Source organism: Oreochromis niloticus, linkage group LG10 (genome assembly GCF_001858045.2).
Source record: "Oreochromis niloticus isolate F11D_XX linkage group LG10, O_niloticus_UMD_NMBU, whole genome shotgun sequence".
Classification (NCBI taxonomy): Eukaryota; Metazoa; Chordata; class Actinopteri; order Cichliformes; family Cichlidae; genus Oreochromis; species Oreochromis niloticus.
Window position 1 is genome coordinate 20,266,864 of NC_031975.2, and position 15,073 is coordinate 20,281,936.

The window sequence follows — 15,073 nt, forward strand, 5'->3', positions numbered from 1 at the left end:
TTATGCTGTTAAAATGTTATTCCACCACCAAAATATCTGAAATAGCTGAACTCCCCCATAGATGCCAAACATCCAGTGTCAATTTCCTGCTGTTGACAGATTTTCATTCTTAGACACAATATGCGTACCGAGTAGTTGCATAACAGAGCACTTGCAGCTAATTTTTTGAAAACTGTAAGGAAACCCCATATGCACTAGTTTTAGTGAAGACTTTCTCCACTCCAGTCGAAATGATTGTAACCACAAAGCTGTGACAGATGTTACCAGCCCCATTCACCCCGATCAAGTATTTTCACCACATTTTTGGAAGCAGTGGCATTCTTCATCTAATCCACACTTAATGTGTAACGGCTGAAACAGAACATGGCCTGAAACGTTGTTTTAGAGTCGACTGTGCCAGGAAAAAGATCCTGGAGGAAACACTGAAACGTGGTTTAAAATGTTTGGGAGGACTGGACCTGATTCATGTCTCCAACAAGTCCCATATTATTGTGGGATTTAAACAGAGTTGGCAGGGAACATTACAGTAGGATTATTACTTATCCAAGCACCATGAGTGTGACAAATTACTGTTTCAAGTTGAGCAATAGGTCTGCCCTTTCCTACTGAAATGATCATTTTGTGCAAATGTTAAATTAGAGCTAAATTAAAATACTTGTAATCCGTCTCGCCATACGTTTTTTTCAGGAAATCTTAAATTCTCTATTGATGCATCAACATTTGTCATTGTCAACTATTTAAACTCTACAAATTTATATGGGACATAGATAATTAGTTTAGAACAAACAATGCATCATAACATTTAAACTAAACTAAACTAATAGTAATTTAGATATGAAGCTCTCTGTAAAGGGCAATTCTGCATAGCAATTGCCTTTGCTTTCTGTATGAGTCACTTATGTATAGCCCCTGACTTAAAGAGAGTAAATATAAACATGCTTTTTCTAAAATTTGTTTTCTACTTTTCAAATTTGTTTTCTTTCACAAAAGTGCTGTGAAGACATTTTGTGTGCAGAAGAAGAAAAAAACAGGTAGGCCTGTCTTTCTTAAGGATTCTGAGTGGACACATGGCTGTTGGTGGACAAACACTGCCGATTACACAACTTGTGACCTCTCATTTACAGGACAGTGTCTCTCCTTCATTCCAGCAGGCCACCCTATGAAGCAGCTCTGTACACAAACACCCAGAGACACACACATATACACACAAACCTGGTTGGCCATTGGCCTGCAGGGCTGTGCAGGGCAGGAAGGGAATCATTCACTGTAAACTGAACAAGGACTGGCTTCCTCTGGGAGTCCCCTAGCCTGACAGCAGCCAAGATCCCTGCAACAGAAACCACTCTAGCAGACACACATACACACAGCAATCAGCACGTACACACCCTGGAACTAGGACACATTCTCTCATCTGTTACTCGTCTCCCTTTCCTCAATTCCGTCTTTTTTTTGCTCCCCCTTCCTGCCCTTCTCTCAATTTCCAGCCTACTTTCATCTCGCGCTCCATCCTACTACGTTCCTGCATCAATTTTCTTCAAACAGCTCTTCTTCCTTATTTTGTTTTTGTTTTATCTTCTGTTTTTAGTTTTTATGGTTCTTTTTTCTCTTCTCTTTCTTTCTCTCTGTTACTTCCTCCCTCCTATCAGGGAAGTTTAGAAAGTTTGCATAGTAAAGAGAGGATACCTCTGGAAAGTTTGCATTGCATTTTCTAATTAGACAGATGCAGATTTGGTTAAGCAACAATCTTAATAATCAAGCCCTATAAACGGGGCAGAAACAAATACAGCTTTTTAAAGCAGGCTAAGGAAATAATAATTCATGATATTAAAAAGGGATTGTTTGACATGTTACCTTTCTGTCATGTCACCTACCTCCTCCACACAAGCAAACATTTACACACCAACAGGAACGGAAGCAGGGGATGCATATCCGTCAGCTGATCCAACTGGAAATGCTGACACTTGTCTCCCCATCTGCTACTGCACTCTGAGACAAAGGGGGAGGAAGGCAGACTAGGGGGACAGAGAAAGCGAGAAGGAGCATTTTGACAACTCAGAGAATTGTCCGGATGCTTGTGGTTTGCCCTATTGCAACTGTTTTCCTAATAAATAATTTCTGCTGGATAAACACATTCTGCTGGGCTGCAAAAATCCATCTTTTCCTCAGAGCAAAAGCAAATGGTATGGTTCAACAAATAAACTGGACTACTATATAGCAAAGGGAGTCCTTTCTAGATTGTTTAAAAAAACAAAGGAAAGAAAGAAATAATCCCGAGAAGATCAAAACCTTTCTTAAGTGCAAACCCCGTCTGCGGATGACTGTAATACCAACACAAAGAAAGGTTTTATTAGAAGACTACTAATAATAATTACTATCACTACATAATAAACTAGCGCAACTGCTAATACGCTTTGGTTGCTGAACTTTTTAGGGGAAGGAATAGTGAATTAAAGCATAATAAATGTCTTTATGAGCTTTACATCTGCTGATGTGTGGATATTCTCCCAAAAAACTGAATTTCCGATCAAACAAGTTGTTTTCACACATGAAATATTGTCCTAAACTTTGCTATACATTGCCCAGCAGAACAAAACAACCTCCCTACTGCAAAGTCTTTATAAAGCCCAACTGAGCCAGTGTCAGGGTATTGCATCCTGTCTATTACTTGCACTCCTCTAGCAGCACCCTGACCTAAACTAAACTAAGTCTTTCCACTAGTAATATTTTGATCGTCCCAACATTATCCAGTGTCAAAAGCTCATGTGTTGAAACAGCTATACAGACATGAGAGTAGTGTAAATCTTTCAATCTAACTTTTGACAAGAAAGCAAATTAGTGCATTTCCCATCCATCCATTTTCTAATTCTTATCTGGGTCGGGGTCAGGGCAGCAGACTAAGCAAAGACACTTGGACTGCCTCCTTTTGTTATTCTGTTGGGACACAGAAGCCTTTTCAAGCCACCTTAAGAGACGTAATCTTTCCAGAGTTTCCTGGTTATTCCCGGGGTCGTCTACCATTTAGAAATGGACCAAATCACCTCACCTAGAAGGCATCTAAGAGGCATATTACTAAGATTCCCCAACCGCCCTAACTGGCTCCTTCAATGTGTAGGAGTAGGGGCTGCTGTCAGCTCATTTCAACTGCTGGTTTCAGTGTTCTAATTCTTTCACTCACTACCCACAGCTGGTGGACACAGGCGAGGGTAGGACCATTGATAACCAATAAATCATCAGCTTTGCTTTCACAATCATCTCTCACTTCAGCACAATAGAGCAGTACGGCATCTGCATTATGGTTTTTCTGCAGTCTTCTTTTAAATATACAAAGCTATTGCTACATTTGTATGTAACTGCATGAACTACAGTAATGCAATGTATTCAGAAAACTTGCCTGTTTTGGTATTACCTCATACAAATGGTCTTGGTTTTATAAATAGAGGTTATGAGATATTCATTCCTGGGAATTTCAATAACACCTTAGTTGATATAACTAAATATATAAGATCACATATACTAAGTCTTAGTCTACGAGTGACCCTTGTTTGCAAAGTAAGATTGACCCAATTCATTTTCTCCACCCAAAATTTAAACTGAACCTTCACGTTTTATTATCCATTATGCTCCTATATGATAAATTGTCATGTGATCAATCACAAGCAGAACTATTGATCCCTCTGTGCAAAGTGTGCTACAGAGCTGCAAGATTATACTTTTTTTCCTTTTAATGACCTTCATGAAACATGTGAAACATGATCTCATTACAAAAGTCATTTAAATTACATGTTGAGGTGACTCACGGATCTGACTATGATGCCTCCTGGCCGCCTCCTAGGTGAGGTATTACGGGCATGTCCTACCTGGAGGAGGCCCCGGGGCAGACCGAGGGCTCAATGGAGAAATTGCATTTCTCAGCTGTCTTGGGAACGTCTCGGTGTCCCCCAGGATGAGCTAGAAGAGGTGACCAGGGTGAGGGAAGTCTCAGCTTCTCTGCTCAGAGTGCTGCCCCTGCAAACCCAAATCTGGATAAGTGATAGAAAATGGATAGATGGATGGATGAGTGGATGGATTACAAGTTGCTGGGGTATACCCATGATTTTAATTATTTGTGTTCATGAGACATTGTTTCTATTAAACAAATTGATTTTTCACTGTTAATTCACTTTTAATAACAGCAATGTTGAATTAGGATACTCGGACTGACATGCAAGAGTTTGGAATCCATTACAAACCTGCAAGCTATTCTTGCTTACTACTAATTATAATCATAATCTTTAGCGTTATTTTTAATATTCAATCTTTTTTTATGTAGGTAGTCTCATAGATTGTTAATTTATATATGGTCTATATAAATATAGCCATTTAAGGAGGCAGCTGATCCACTGTGTCGACCCCTAAAGGTGCCAGCTGAAAGAAGAAGATTTAAGCTTTTAAAAGGTTCCAATGAAATAAAAGAATTAAACTCCACAGTAGGCAGCAGCGGTATTTAAATCCTCTTTAAACAAGTTTAGTGTGAATAAAAGGCAAAGCTATTGTTTAAATGTCCTGTTATATGATATTGTAAGCACTGTGTGACTGGGTCTTTCTAATCTAATTTAGATGAGATGAGTGGGAAAAGGATCACCTCTGGTAAAATATTATGAAAAGGTTTTGATGTGGAGGCGAAAGTATGCATATGACCAATATCATCAAAATCAAGCGCAGACAAAAGTGTAACATAACCACAGTTACCAGATATTGCAAAGCAGTACTTTCTAAACATTCATATCCTGCAAATTTCCTAAAAATAGTAAGAGAGGGACGACAATAGCAGCGTGATTGTTTCCCCTGTCATACCTGCACTCGGTATGACTTGTACACAGACACCCACAGTCCTACACGTGCTAAGTGTGACTCTCTAAATCACTGTTTGTACTTCCACAAATGTGGGAGCAGTGTCATCTATTGTTTTAGTTGGGAAGCCAACACACACACACCCACCCACACACACACACACACATTTTATCAAGACCGGAAGCTGGCCTGTCGTCTCAGCTGTGATGTCTCACATACACAAATACTCTCTCACACTTAGACCAACTGCGGCGATGACGCCTGCGAATGGTCAAAAATATCCCGAGTGGAATAATTAGCAGTGAAGTCACATTGCTTTTTGTTTTCTTTAATCCTTTTTAACGCTCAGGAATTTTACACTACTGACACTGCACTCTGCCACAAGAGATGATTTAAAAAAACATTCACAGATAGACTCTGTGATGAAAGCTACAATACACATTTCTACAATCTTTAGAGGACACGCGGGCAAATGGCACCTCACAGCATCCTATGCAGGAAACTGAGTTAACTGAGTTATGGTCCCTTCCACTAAAAACACCTTTTATTACTTCATTTTTCCAAGTACGACTGACGTTTGAGACTTCCTGATGACGTTCAGAACAAAGGAAAAGGCTTGCCATTCAGTCGTTTAAGTATTATTCACTTCTAAACCATAAAAAAATCATCAGCTTTCTCATAACTTTGAGAAAAAGTTATGAAACTATGAGTTTCTTTTTTCATTCCTTTATTAATAACTCAATTGTTTTTTAAACACATAATATTATATAATACAATATAATATAATAAATTACGTTTCTTTATGTGGCAATGGGAACAGAAAGCCTGTTCCTCTAAGTAAAACCATGACTTCACAAATGTCAGGAACATGATGAAAAAGCCATTACAGTATCCTCTTTTCATTCCCCTGGAAGTGATCATGGAATAGTTCTTATTCTGGCACTAAATGCGTAAGCAAAGCCATTACTCCCACTCTTCTCTGTGCTGCTGCCCAGTCTCCTGTCTGGGAAAGAAATGTCCGAGTTTAACCTCTTATCTCTTCCTGTTCCTTTTCCTTTCATTCAGGACACAAAAATAAAAAGCAGGAAAAAAACCTGTCAGACCAAAGGAAAAATAGAGTTCTGAACAAACAGCTGGACCCTATTTATGGCAAATATCTTAAATACCACACATCCCAGATAACTCAGAGTGTTTGGCTGTGGCCGCAGCCATGTCATTGCAGGATACTGTGGCTTCCTCTCTCTCTTTCTTTATGTCTTACTCACTCCCTATTTTATCCTGTTGCCACTTCCTTTCATTTCTGTTTTTAGGTGACATCCTTTTTGCGTGTTCCCAGACCAAAGGAGTAGCTATAATTGTTCTCTCCTTCTCCAAAAAGGAATGTCTAAAGCAAACCAACCTTTTGAAGTGGTTCATTGTTTGCCGACTTCAGTAGGTGAAGAGGTGGTGAACACTGAGGGGAACGAGGGAGAGGTCGGGAGTGTTGGAAAAATGAACAAATAGGACAGAAGAGAGAAGGAAGGAGAGACTGGGTTAGAAAATAAAGATTATTAGTAATCTGCATTGTAATTGTATTATACTGGTTCAAAATCACGGAGATGTTATTCAATATTGAAAATGAAAACAGTGCCATAAGTACTCTGAGTTGCTTAAACATGACCATTTACACATGACCATATTACTCCTTTTTCATACATCAAACTGAAAGCAAATGAAATACACTCACCAGACACTTCATTAGGTACACCGTGCTAGTGCCATGTTGGGCCCCCTTTTGCCTTCATTAGCGTTTAATTCTTCAAGATTCAATTAGTTGCTGGAAACATTCCTCAGACATTTTGGTCCATATTGACATGACAGCACCACATCCACAATGCTGGATTGAAATCTAGTGACTTTTAAGGAACAAGTTTGAGATTATTTTAGTTTGCTCCACACAGTTCATTATCCAGCTATCAGAAGATACTGTAGTTTACTGTGGTCATAAAAGGATCACCATGGTCAGCAAAAATACTCAGTGAGGCTGTGGCCTTTAAACAATGCTCAGTTGGTACTAAGGTGCCAAGAAAATGTCCTCCACAACATTACACCACTAGCAATACTACCCCCTACTACTTCTCTTTAAACCCTAGTGATGGTTGTGTGGGAAAATCCCAGTAGATCATCAGTTTCTGAAATACTCACACCCACATCCACCCGATCAGACACCAGCAACTATCCGGTCTTTAAGTGATGAGCTATGAACTGTGCTCCCGGGTCCCAACCGCTCTCAGTTTATTAAGGCTGTTGTGTTTTTAACATGTTTTAATGCTTTGTATCTTGTTCTATTTAATCTGAATAAGCCCCTAAAAAAAGTCAGTGATCGCTGTCGGCCTCTCTCAGTTTTTATTATCACTGTTCATTTTAAAGCTCAGTTTTTAAAACCTTACAATCTTACTACAGCCCAGCCCATGCAGCAGTATATTAATGACTAACCTCATATTGTGCATTGATTATCTCAATTGTTCTCCTGAATGAAGTTAGGTCAGTTTAAAGCATCCTGGCATGCAATTGAAATTTGTCCCTAACCATCAGGAACCCTCGTGTTAACTTTTATCGAGTGGAAAAAGGTTAGCGTTCATCAGCTTCACTGTGTTTATATCATGCTAACCATATAGCTAGCAACCACCTAGAACATAATTATATACCAGTTAGCCCGACTTCAGTAACCCTACAAACATCACTGCTGTTTAGTTTTCTGTCTTCATTTTTGTCGGAAGTGATAGCAGATCTGTACGTTTTAATTTTTCAGAAATCCCTCAGTCAGAACATGGTGTATCATCTTTAGATAGGAACTAGCAAGCTAACTCCCTGCTAAATTCTAACTCCGTTAAATTTCATAAATTCTATTTTCATGGATGCCTGGATTTTAAACTTAAATGTTTCCCCTGGTAGAGCAGCCACACTGATCATTTTATTAAAGACGAAAGAATTTAGACAGTTTTTAACTCTCAGTGATGCCGCAGTGTTTCTTTGACTTTGGGACCTGAAGTGGAGTTTGGACCCGGAAACAACTAATGACAGCAGACTTAAAGACCGGATACCATGTTCAGAGTCCCTTAATTCACTTTCTTCCTCGTTCTGATGATCTGTTTGAACTTTAGCAGGTTGTCTTGACCATGTCCATAATTTGCTGCCATATGATCGAACAGATAACTGCTTTAACCAGCAGCTGAACAGGTGTACCTAACAAAGTGACCAATGAGTTTATGTTGTTAATAAAGGTGTTATCATTAGCCTACATTTAACTTGGGTAGCAATTTTATATGAGCAAACTCAGGCTAGCTTGCAGATGCACTTCTTTGACAGCTGTGGACACAATGGACAAGGATTCTCTTGCCAGTACACTTTTTTCCAGTCTGCTAGGAGTCTGTCTGATGGACACCTGTGTAGTTGTTGTATTATATAGTAGTGTCTTATTGATAAATCAAGGGTATGACAAAAAAATATGGCATTTTCCACTACAATTCCACCTTATGTGCATCCAGTCAACGAGGCTGAAAGTCCCGTGAAGTCAGTAATTGAGGATGTCGAGGCAAAAGGTATACCTGCTACCCGGTCTAAGGCTTTTTGTCAAACTCCAGGACCAGGTTGTTTGTATAACCATTTATTGTCGGGTTTCAAAAATGGCGGTTTTGGTTTTCAGGAAGGAGTTGCTCTCTTGACTCATTGAGTGACGTCACTGACTAGCCAATTGGTGATGACAACAGGCTGCAGTCTGTTGACGTTACATTTTTGGATTACTTAGATCAGGTTTGGCCAACTCCAGGCCTCGAGGGCCGGTGTCCTGCAGGTTTTAGATCTCACCCTGGGTCTACACACCAGAATCAAATGATTAGTTCATTACCAGGCTTCTGGAGAACTTCAAGAAATGTTGAGGAGGTCATTTAGCCATTTAAATCAGCTGTGATGGATCAAGGACACATCTAAAACCTGCAGGACACTGGCCCTCAAGGCCTGGGTTTGGACATCACTGACTTAGATTACTCGGATCCCTGCTTGATTACCTGGTACTAGGTTCTACCATCTAATGGAACACCCTAAAAACAGTGCAGAGCCTACAAATGAATACATTTCATTGCTGGTTGCTGCATCACTGCTAGTTTTGTCCTGGGGGAATGATTAGTAGTGCTTCACAAAGGAAGGATACATGAATGAGGCATGTGGAGTTAGTGTGTTGCAGTGTAGTGTCTCATGGAAAAGTCCAGGGGTCACAAAAAATTGCAACCCATGTGGATGTCCACACGTCTGCCTCATGTTCACCCAGATGATGAAATTTCACTCTGACCCAAGCAAACCCTCGGCAAACCCATAGTAAACATAACACTGGCATGGAGGACATTTAACAGAGTGCCTCTGTATGTTTGGAGCTGAATCTGCGACTGGTTGGATACATCCTTGATGATATAAGTTACAGTTATTTACTATAAAACCTTTAAATGTGGCTAAAACTGTTAGATTTTCAGGCTTCATCAACTATTTTAAAAGAATTATTCTTTTTGTAGTCAAGTCAGCAAATATGCTGCAAATGTTTCTCTCATCCCACCTAAAACTCTGTAAGGGTATAAGCAATAAAGTAACAAGGTTAAGAAAAAATAAAAACATGCAGTACTATCCATTTACTGTAAGTGCATTGGAGCTGCAAGCAATTCTTGTTAAGGTGAAAGCTCCACGTGATGTCTGTTCAAAGTGCTGCTGCGGGCCAAGGTGGACTGCAGTGCCAGCATGGTTTTATGTTTGATTTATAAGGGAACTGCTTCAGGCACAATCTCAACATTGTTTTACAGCTTCATGCTGCTATCCAGTGTTATTGCCCTGGGCTTAGGGCACAGGCAGAGCTTACAGGTACAAGAGGGGAGGCGGGGAGGGTGGATCTCTCTTTTCTCAGTGGTTTAGTTATTGTCAGATTCCCTTTGATCCAGTCTCTCCTCTAAAGTATAATTTTGTTTAAAATGAATACCAAGAACTTGCTTTAAATAACACATATACTCAGATTACAAAAACTGTGGGAATTTTTAAAATCAGTTCTCTAACATCTACGCAAACATGGCTAACTTTTTGTCCTTTGCATGTTACTCAAAACTTGAATTAGTTCAACTTGAATTGAACTAATTCAATTCAATTCAATTAAACAGTTTCAGTTATAGTTACATACTTATAAAATATATTAGTAATACCTCAGTACCAGAAAGGTTTTCAACAACATTTACAGATACTGCATGCAAACAAATCAAGTTTTAAATATAAGCTACTATTCCATCCACTTTCTTCTGCCCCACTAACTGCATCTTTGGACTGTGGGAGGAAGTGAGAGGAAGCCAGAGCACACAGAGAGAACAGGCAAACTCCACACAGAAAGCCCAGATGCTGAATTTCAACCCAGGATCTTCTTGCTGTGCTGTGCTAACCAACATTGCACTGTGCTGCCTTAGATATTTAACAATTTCAGTTATGTGAGTTTTGTACCTAAATCATTTGACACAAACTTATCATGTATTTTAATATCACTTATACAGGTTTTCATTCTCAGACTTAAATAAGACTGATGTCTACTCATGTTGTTGACCATATATCACACCTACTGTAAGAGAAAACTGAGATTAATAAAGGCTATCTGATCTTATCTTATATCCAACAAATCTAAGCGGTCTTAGCAAATTTTAATGATGATGCTGGAAGCTGGAAAGTCAATACAGGGAGGAGGTCAGGGTGGATGGATGGGATGACATGGAACGTTCCACACTGAGGTTCAACATTTCTTTAAATTATGCCCATTATTTAAATTTGTGTTTATTATGAGAACTATGAAAACAAATTTCTTTTTTTAAGGTAATCTCAAATCTTTCCCTAAGCCTAACCATAAATACAAAACCAAATGAAACAGATGAGAAAAATATGTATTACATATATGCTCAATTTCCTGCTCATGTTACAAGAATTAAAGGTTGTGTTTTACTAATGTTATTTGCAGAAATTAAATGTAATTCATACTTAGATTTATCAGTGCTAAGGTATTTACTGTATATATGGAGATGATTATTTATTAAGTTCTGGGCACAAAACTAGCCTATGGCTCCATACTGAGGAGTATAGCTGATTCTACCACAGCGCTGTTAAAATGCTTTTTCTACTACACAGATTAAGCTGGAGGACTTGCTGATATATAACATTTATGTCCAAAAATTGCATATAACCACAAAAACGATCATAAGAGGACCATAGTTACGTGAACATATTGTATGTTGCAAAAAATTCAAATTAAACTTTATTGGAACAAATTTCACAATCATCCCACTACTGTCTCTCTCCTCCTCTTCTTTCCATTTGTGTCTCTCATTCAAAAAGATAACCTACTTGCTACTCACACACATTTTCACACGTACACTCACACACACGCACACACACTCTGCCATGGCCCAAGGCACACAGTGTACAGTTACCCACATCGCCAGGAAGCGGAGGTATGACATCACCTTGTCTCCTGTGGGCTGTGGGCCCATGGGAAGACCGGAGGGGGAAGAGACTTAGAGGGGGGTGTGGGGGGGATGCAGAGCAGAATAAAGTCAAATGGAGGCAGAGTAAAAGCGATAAGAGGAGGGAAGAGAGATATAGGGTGAAAGAAAGCAAAAAGAAGTGAAATGTTTGTTGTTGTGTCAAGTGAAGCAAAATATGATGAATGGACTGTTTTCCTCTTATATGAATTCTGAATTACCGCCATTACAGTTAATCTCTTTCTCTCTCACACACACACACACACACACACACACACACACACACACACACACACACACACACACACACAGACAAGCACACACACATGCACTTACCTTAAATTGAATATGTTAAAACTGAAATCAGTCACTGCAGTTGGTGTAATAATCCTAGTTATGCATGCTCTAAAAAGAGGTCAAGTTGAGGAAATAAACAGTGTGCTGGGCTTTATTACTCACACATGACCAAGAATCACTCATTATCAGGACTGACAGCACACTTGGAGTTAGTGCTTTCCTTTTAGAAAAAAAAATACTCATATAGGGAGAGATCATGTTGTATATTAATATTGTTAATATCACTATATTTATGCACAAAATGCTATTTTTCCACCATCTATTACATTTTTTTAACCAAATTTCAGAGAGATTGCTTGTCTAACATATCGACAAAGCATTAAAATATGTCCTGTGCTACAAGGGTGACCGTGACGGTGACATGATTATATCAGTAGTTTTTACCCCAGGCCTCATGTGTTGGAAAAAAAGCAAGGTTAGCGCTATTGCTGTTGTCCTGAGTAGGATATAGATGGCCCGCTTTTGGGATGTTGCAATATAAAACTGTCTGTCCTGGAAGCCATTACTCTTTTTTCTTCTGGTGTGTCACTTTTGACACCACAAACCTGGTGAAAGGGAGATTACTCATGTTATGCTTTATTAAAATGTAAGTTAGTTTCCTCAAATTCAATGCCAGCTGAACCATGTTTGACCTCTGTTTAACCTTCTGAGGTCTAAGACGTATGTGGTGACAACCTTTACACTTACCCTAAACCTAGCTCTGACCTCAGGCCATCAGAATATGTCATGTTCTCTGTTTTCAATCAAAGACCAAATTTGTTTTTGTTTTGGTCCTTGGCAAGGTAGAGTCCTTCAGGTATCACTATCAGTACAGCATAATACATTTTCTTTCTTTATGCTTAAAAATGCTGCTGCAGCACATTCATGGATAAAGTCTTTTTAGCAAGACAAAAATACACAACAGTGGCAGTACAGATGAAAAGTTTGAGTGTTTAACATCCTGTTTGCGCTCCTTGCCGCCATCTAGGATTGTTAACTCAGGGTTTCTGAGATTCCTTCTACTTTCCTGAGCTGGAATTCCAAGTTGAGGAGGTGTTCCAGATTCAAATTCTCCACCAGCAACTACTGAACAATGGGTCAATAGATGGTATCATCTTGCACAATTTTCTCTTCTCCTATAATATATATGCTTTATTCTGAAGCAAGAATTTGTGAGCCCATCTACAGAATAATCTCCAAAGTTTGTCTATTTCAGTGTTCATAATTTGGCAGTTTTGTCACCTGCCATTAAAAATGTATTGCTTTCCCATTGGCCATTTTAAAGATGAGGGTGTGGATAGTCAGTGCTCCTCCTCAAAGGAACAACACTTCCGCATGTGATTCAGACATGGTTAAGTGAACTACCAGCTTCTTTGGTGGCTATTGATTTAGTGATTAGTGAGCTAATGGATCCGGATCTGCCTTTTAAGACTGGAAGCTGTAATTGTATTCTTTCTTCCTATCCCTCACCCATCTCCTTCCTCCTTTTTCAAAACTCAAACTAGGCTCCTGTCCAAATAGCCCACCTAAATAGTGCAAAATGCCACAGAAATATGACACTATAGCAACACCTCTGACTCCAGTGATCACAAATAACCGCACTCCAATATGACCAAATATTGGGTTATGATCCAATAAGCAGCTGAACTGAAAAGGATTAAATGTTTTTGAGGTTTTTGAGAGTGAGCACAGTAGTAACATGGAACTGCTCAATCTGCTGTGTCTAATTCTCGACATGACATGTCATTACATTGCCTGATGTTGAGATATACTGCGTCAGGTTTCCCAGTGTTGTATGTCACCAAGAGCTGCCTTCACTGTCAGTGTTGTAATTTCTCAGAAAAAGAGATCTCTAGCACTTCCCTTTCCCTTGAACCCGAAAAAGATTTCTTGTAGAAGGTCAAATGCTTTTCTCAAAACTTAGAAATTGGAATTTTTTTCAGTTGAAAAGAAGTTTTTTGTACTTTGGTACTGCTGTGAACATCTCCAGTAGATGTTACAAATAAATAAATAAATGCCCAAATAAAAGGCCTTAAGACAGAGATGAAGAAAAATTATGAGCGGCAAACTGGGTAAAGTATAAAAACACCTTATTTACTCGATAAGCAGAGTTTTTCCAAAGGTTATTATTAATATGAAATTAAATAACTGCATATATAGATGCCTAACCCTTGGAAGACATTAACGGGATAAAAATATCTTTGATTAACGTCATTTGGGCAGAAATAGATCACTGGAAAATTCATCAGAAACAGTCAATTGTGCATTTGTGACTCTGTTTGAATCAGGCACAATGAGAGGAAAAAACAGTTTGAGCACTGAGTCAGTGGAGCTTTCTTGGTGGGTGGGAAAAGTGTAAAGAGCTTGGTCTGTGTTATAATATCGCTCAAGTCCAAACAACCCAGATAACAAATGACTTCTGTCAACTGTACTCTGAAATTTGCCTGTTAACTGTAAGAAAATGTTATTCAACTGTATTTTCACAAGAGAAAAAAAAGACCCCTTAATCTCTGTGATCTCATCTTTTTTTATTCAGTTTAGCAAATCTAGCAGGAGGGAAAGTTACAGTTTCCCTGTAGCTTTATAAAACACACAGATTTGTGAGTTTGATTACAGGAGTTTTGTAACTGTGGTGTGAATGGGCGTCATAAACAGCACTGACAGCACGTCTGATGTTTCCATTCAGATAAAAGTTGAGCTGCTACAGGAATCCTTGTACAAATGAAACAAGCAGTTAGGCTAATGAATGATAGAGGGGAAGGGTTTTTCATTATACTCACACAGTATTTTTCATTTCTTCATACTAGGAAATTCTGCACATATAACATGACATCAATCAAACTAAAGCAGGCACTTTTTTGATTCGGAGAATCAATGCCAATCAAGTTATTGGCATCTGTGTACAAAGAAAACATGTTTTCACTACTGAACTTTAGCCCTGAACTCTTCTACGCAGAAAATCCTAATGTAGTCAGATCAGACATTAAACAGCCTCTAACCTGGCAGCTCCCAAATACAAAGTCCAGGTGGAGATATAACCTATAACACAGGTTATAGTCTGGTGTCTGCCCTAAACCAAAACAATCATTTTCACAGGACATTAAAGTGTAGCCAACTGTTAGGGAGTGCATTCAGTATACAGTAGATTAGCTTTTCCATGATAAAAAAAAATCCACTCTGTACAGACAGCATATAAGATATTCAATCATTCTACTAATCTGCTTGGCTGTCAGCAAAATAATGGAAAAATCAACAGGCCGAATTTCATGAAATGTGATTGGTGGGGTGGAGTATGGGCAAGGAAAGTTCCAGCTAAACTTTAGTCCAGCTCCAAATCGCTGAAATATAATGGGCTGGTTATGGTGGAGAGTGTACTC